Source organism: Hippopotamus amphibius, chromosome 3 (genome assembly GCF_030028045.1).
Source record: "Hippopotamus amphibius kiboko isolate mHipAmp2 chromosome 3, mHipAmp2.hap2, whole genome shotgun sequence".
Taxonomy (NCBI): domain Eukaryota; kingdom Metazoa; phylum Chordata; class Mammalia; order Artiodactyla; family Hippopotamidae; genus Hippopotamus; species Hippopotamus amphibius.
Genome location: NC_080188.1, coordinates 48,844,434 through 48,850,433, shown reverse-complemented (window position 1 = coordinate 48,850,433; position 6,000 = coordinate 48,844,434).

Genomic DNA, 6,000 nt, shown 5'->3' with positions numbered 1-6,000 from the left:
TGTACAATCCAGGCACCTAAGGCACTTTCACCTCAATGCTCTGCTATTTCCAGAGTGTGGCCCTTGCAGTGGCTGGAGTTCGAGCCTCAAATTCTCATTTTAGCCAGCAGATGGAAAAAAATATGATGAAGGAAGTTCAAAAGGCACCTTCCCACTGTCCTTTAAGGAAGGTCTAGAAACAGCCATCTAACACTTCTGCTTCATTTTCTTAGCCAGACATAGTTATCTGGCCATGTTCAGTTGCAGGAGATATTAGGAACTGCCACCTTTGCTCTGTGTGATTATACACCAGGTAAAACTTGGGAGTGTTATTACACTGCGAAACTAGCGAACACAGTGCTGGTCCTTAGCTACTGTTGCAGAGACTGCTACTTGCCCCTCCACACCCAGATTAAAGAGGTGGTACATATATACAATGGAATATCACTCAGCCATAAAAAGGAATGAAATAGTGCTATTTGCAGAGATGTGGATAGACCTAGAGACTGTCATACAGAGTGAAGTAAGACAGAAAAACAAATACTTTATGCTAACATGTATATATGGAATCTAAAAAAATGGTACCAATGAACCCAGTGACAGGGCAGGAATAAAGATGCAGATGTAGAGAATGGACTTGAGGACAGTGGGTGGGGGAAAGGGAAGTTGGGATGAAGTGAGAGAGTAGCATTGACATATATACACTACCAAATGTAAAATAGAGAATTAGTGAGAAGCTGCTGCGTAACACAGGGAGATCAGCTCAATGATTGGTAATGACTTAGAGGGGTGGGATAGGGAGGATGGGAGGGAGGCTCAAGAGGCAGGGGATATGGAGATATATGTATAAATGCAGCTGATTCACTTTGCTGTACAGCAGAAACTGCCACAACAGTATAAAGCAATTATACACCAATAAAGAGCTGAAAAAAAATGTGGTACATATATGCAATGGAATATTACTCAGCCATAAAAACAAACGAAGTAGTGCTATTTGCAGAGACATGGATAGGCCTAGAGACTGTCATACAGAGTGAAGTAAGACAGAAAGAGAAAAACAAATATTGTATAATATTACCTGTATGTGGAATCTAGAAAAATGGTACAGATGAACTTATTTGCAAAGCAGAAAGACACAGATGTAGAGAACAAACATATGGACACCAAATTGGGAAAGCAGGTGGGGGGTTGGGGGGGAATGAATTGGGAGATTGAGACTGCCATATATACATTACTAATAAGAAAATAAATATCAAATTGTACACTTTAAATATATGCAGTTTATTATATGTCAATTGTATATCAATAAAAGTTAAAGAAAAAAAATAAAAAAATATATATTACAAAAAAACAATATTATAAAGCAACTATACTCCAATAAAAATTAATTTTAAAAATGTCAAGAAGGTTTATTTGATTATTTGCTCCTTATTAGTGATCAGAAACTGGAAGAAACAGAATATTAAACAAGTTTTGTTGCCCAGGGAAAAGGGAAAAGTGGCAAGGAATGATTACATAACAACATAGCAGGCATCTAGACTTGTCCCCTAGCTTCCTAGTTGAGAATGAGGAGGCCCTGGAAGCCTAAGTGACTCGTCAAATGTCAGGTAACTCTAACCTGCCAGTAACTATAACCCAGGACTGACTCCCAACCAGCATCCTCTCATGGATACCCAGGGCCCAACAAATAGGGAAGATTTCTCTACTCTGTACCTAAGAGATGACTCACATTTTACGTGGAGGGTTCAATGGGATGGCTGAGAGACAAAAAACAAAAAGGAAGAAATTCCCATTTATTACTATTTCATACCTTGCCGGTGTTAGTTGTCTAAGTCAAGACCCCCAAATCTATAAATTCCTGACACTCCTCTGCCTCTGGGCAGTATTCCCAGCAGGTTAGCTTGCCTCTGCTGGAATCTCCTCAGTGATGGGGGAGCTACTTTGGGACAGCCCACCCTGATTCATGTTGCTTTCGTTTTTACATAGTTCCTGATACAGAAGAGAAAATATCTTCCCTCCATTTTGTGAAAAGGCTCTGAATGGATTAAAAACCATGCTAAAAACTATTTGTGGAAAGAGTGGTTACTATTCTTAATATCAAGATTTGGGACATACCCTGGAGTCCTACAAAAACATAATTTGTAACCTAACTCAAGAGGTACAATTAGTTGAATACCTAAAACCATTCTAACCATTGTGTTTGCGAGTTTGCAGGTGATATGTTTTACTCATTGCTATTTAAGAGATTAATTTAGGATGAAAGGGGACAAGGAAACATCCTCTAAGATTGGGAGATGGAGAAATAGGAGGCCCTGAAGTATTTTGGTATTTTATATGGTAGTGAGAAAAACAAACACTAGAAATTGAAGAACTTTTAAGGGTCTTGATTTTCACATTTCATATTCTAGGAACTTATCTTTCTAATTAAAAAAAAGGTTGTGATGGTAAATTTTATGTTATTTTGATTTTATCACAATAATTTCTTAAAGGTAGGGGGAGGTATGGTACAAGAAATAAAAGCAGCAATAGTTTTAGAGTTGACATGTCTTAAACTATACGTGGTCTCTTCTCCAATGCACATTATCTGAAGGAACATTGCCAATCAGCGAGTCAAAGTTTTGTGCAATGGGTTGCTTTTATAACAGGTGCACTTTTTAATCCCCTGAATGGACTGGTAAACAAGAGGTAGGGATACACATTTATAGCCCTGGATGCTCTAGAAAACTTTAAATATATATTTTCTAGTAAATAATTAGATTGTCCCAGATGGCCACACACATTTGACTCTCCATAAACACTGCTTGCTCACACGTATTTTAATAGAATTATATCCATAAGGAAGGTGGGCTTTCATCATTGAACTAGAGCTGAACTATGCAGAAGTCCATCTGACTCATAAACAAAGGTCTATAAGTTTGATGTATAGCCCCAGATGTTGAAGGGTATGGGGGATAAGAGAGCTTTGCAGGAAAATACTGAAAAACCAGGTTCCCATCCTCACAGGTTGTTTTAAGGTTTGTGGGGTTTGTTCATGCTACAGGAAGCTCTATGCAGCAGTTATTTCATCTTCTCTTGGGAAACATACATATCCACATAGTGGACTGTAATTTCTCTAAGACCAAACCTGGGTGCCATTCTTTCACCAGTTTCCTCACATCTTATGGCCATCAGTGCTCTCTCCTGCCTCCACAAGTTAGAAAGTGACAACTGCCATGACTGTTACAGTGAATTACTTAGTTCCTCTTACCTATTAGATTCTGAGTCCTTTGAAGACAGGCTCCCCTGTGTTTTACACATAATAGATAGTCAAATAATTGTTGGCTGCTATAGGAAAGCAGAGGAAGGAACAATTCCTTTCAGCTCCTGCAAGAAAGGACGGTCAGAGCCACTTTCATGTAAAGCCTTCTCAGTTGGCCCAGCAAGGATTTTCTTTTTTCTGGAGGGATCTGGTGCAAACAATTAAAAGAAATGTTCCTTAATAACGGAAGAAACTCACAGCTAGTGAGCAAGCATTTGGCATAGAGAAGGTTCAAATACGTTTTGCCCAGGGTTCCAGAATCACCAGATACCAATATCATCTTTTCTCTAATGACCTAGGTTGAACGAGAGTTGTGTCTGGGGGAGGGGGCGGAGGGACACATGAGCCACCTGCAGCTAATGCATTTTCTCCCAGCTTGTAAGCGACAGCCCAACCAGACCAGTGGTTTTTAAACTTTTATTTTTAGCTGCAGAACCTCATCTTTTTGCAAACAAATCCTTACCCACAATCCCTATATTTGGATGAAAACTGGTGCAAGTGCAGCTGCACAGGTGGAAGCAGCAGGAGTGCAGCCCCTGCATTGAGCCTCCTTCCTCCCCTCAAGACCTTTGAGCCACATCAGCTGAAAGGCAGACTCTGTGGAACAGTTTGAAGCCCACAGACAACCTGATGCAACCTGGTAAAAATCCATGGAAAATATGCTTGTGAAGCAAAATGGGCCCAGGAAAACCCCCATACAGGCTCCACAAGGTCTAGGGTTGTTTATTTTCTGCTGCCCCTCCCCTCCCCCACCCATCGGGGAATGGGGAACTGTGGCGCTCAGGATTGCATCACTGCCACACAGCTTTTCCCCTTCCTCTTCTCCACTAGGGGCCTTTCAGCAGTGTCTGCTCATCACGCCTCTTGGAGTCAAAGCTATTTCCCTGGGGAGGGGAGCTATATGTTGTAATTAAGAATTTGGGCTCTGAGTCTGACTCCGGACTCCAGGACTCGCTGGGTGCAGGCGCCCAGGCACTCACTCTCATTTTGTCCTAGATTTCCCACTCGCGCTATAGGGACAGTAATAGCACCTGCCCCATAGGTTTGTGCTAAGGATTAAAGGAGGTAATGATGGTAAGAACCTTGGGACAAGGCCAGGCACAGAATAAAAGTTCGGTAAACTGTAGGTATCATTAGGAACACAGTTGGGTTTGCTTGCCTAATGCAGAAAAACCAGCTCAAGTGGCCCACTCCTTTTACTCCTAATTTTCTGGCTCACCTGAATATTCCTTGCTGGCTGCAAGCCAAACATGCGGTCTTAGCAGTCACACCTACGTGTATGCCTATGCATGTGTCAATTTGAGAAGTATCGAAGCACAACAGGTGCCACTGCTTTCCTCCTTCTCTCTATACAGCCAACCTTTAATGACATCTCTCGGAAGCTTGTAGAAACTCCAACGTTTGTTGGTTCTAGCTTTCCCCAAAGATACTTTGTTATTCAAGCCTTACAGTTCTTTGAGCTGGACTTCTCTTTATTGTATCATGAAAACCCATGTTAAACAGTTTTTAATTGGTACAAACAGGACTAATTTTCAGGACCTAGTGCAAAATGAAAGCGTGGGGTGCCTTGTTCACAATAATTAAGAATTTCAAGGCAGTGACAGCAGAGCGTTAAACCAAATGCAGGGCCCTTCTGTCGCATGTCCATGAAGCTCACCCTGAATACAAACATCAGCATCTTTAAAGTCTTTATGTCGCAGTCAGGATGGATTATTCAGTTTACACAATGAGATTTCCCTTATTTTTATGCAGGAAGTCTTGAAGGACAGAAAGTACATATATATGACACTTGTTTATTCCTCCCACAGAAAATAGTTGTAAATAAGAGGCAAGAGATTCTGTCCAAAGATCTATATGACAGATTCTCATAGAAGTAGGAAAATGGTATTTTCTCTCTGCTGGGGAAAGAGTTAACTCATTTTTTTTCCTTGGATTCCTTTATGACATTTTAAAAACACCCCAGAATCTCATCTTTCAGCTGTCACCAATCTCATAAAACGATCTCACTATTCTTAAAGGTGTTGTACTTGCTATTTACAAAGGTGGTTGACTGTTCACTTATCGGTACTTTTGCTGTGCTATGAGGAAGCCTCATAGGAACCGAGCTGACTTTTCTGCTTTTTTTCTTCAGATCTTTATTGGCGTATAATTGCTTTGCACTGCTGTACCAGTTTCTGCTGTACAACAAAGTGAATCAGCTGTATTTATACACATATCCCGATATCCCCTCCCTCTTGAGCCTCCCCAGAGGCAGAGCCTGAGATAAGGATTTAATTATCAATAGTTGATTGGGAGATGCAGCGAAGGAGGGAAGGGAAGGCAGCCAAAAAAAAAAAAAAGGTGAATTATTAAGCCAGCTATCCCAGCGATTGATTGGCAATTAATCATATTGAGAAACCCTGAGATAACATAGACCACCGAATTATCTCACCTGAGGGCTCAGGGGCCTGGGGCCTTTAACCACCAGCTCCCATCAGTCAGTGATTGAGAACTGCTGGTGGGGAGGGGCAGGGCTAATGCAGCCAGTGCACTCTGGGATGGTAAGGCCTCAGGGACAGGCAGACGCTGCCAGCGTTTGCTGCATCTGCAATGTTAGATTGGAACGCGAGTCTACACTGCAAGAGAAAATTGGAAAGCAGACAGCTTTGGGTTCCAAGATCAGTGCTACTGATTAGATGCAGGATGATTTGGGGTAAGTTAACACACGAGCCTGTTTTTCATCT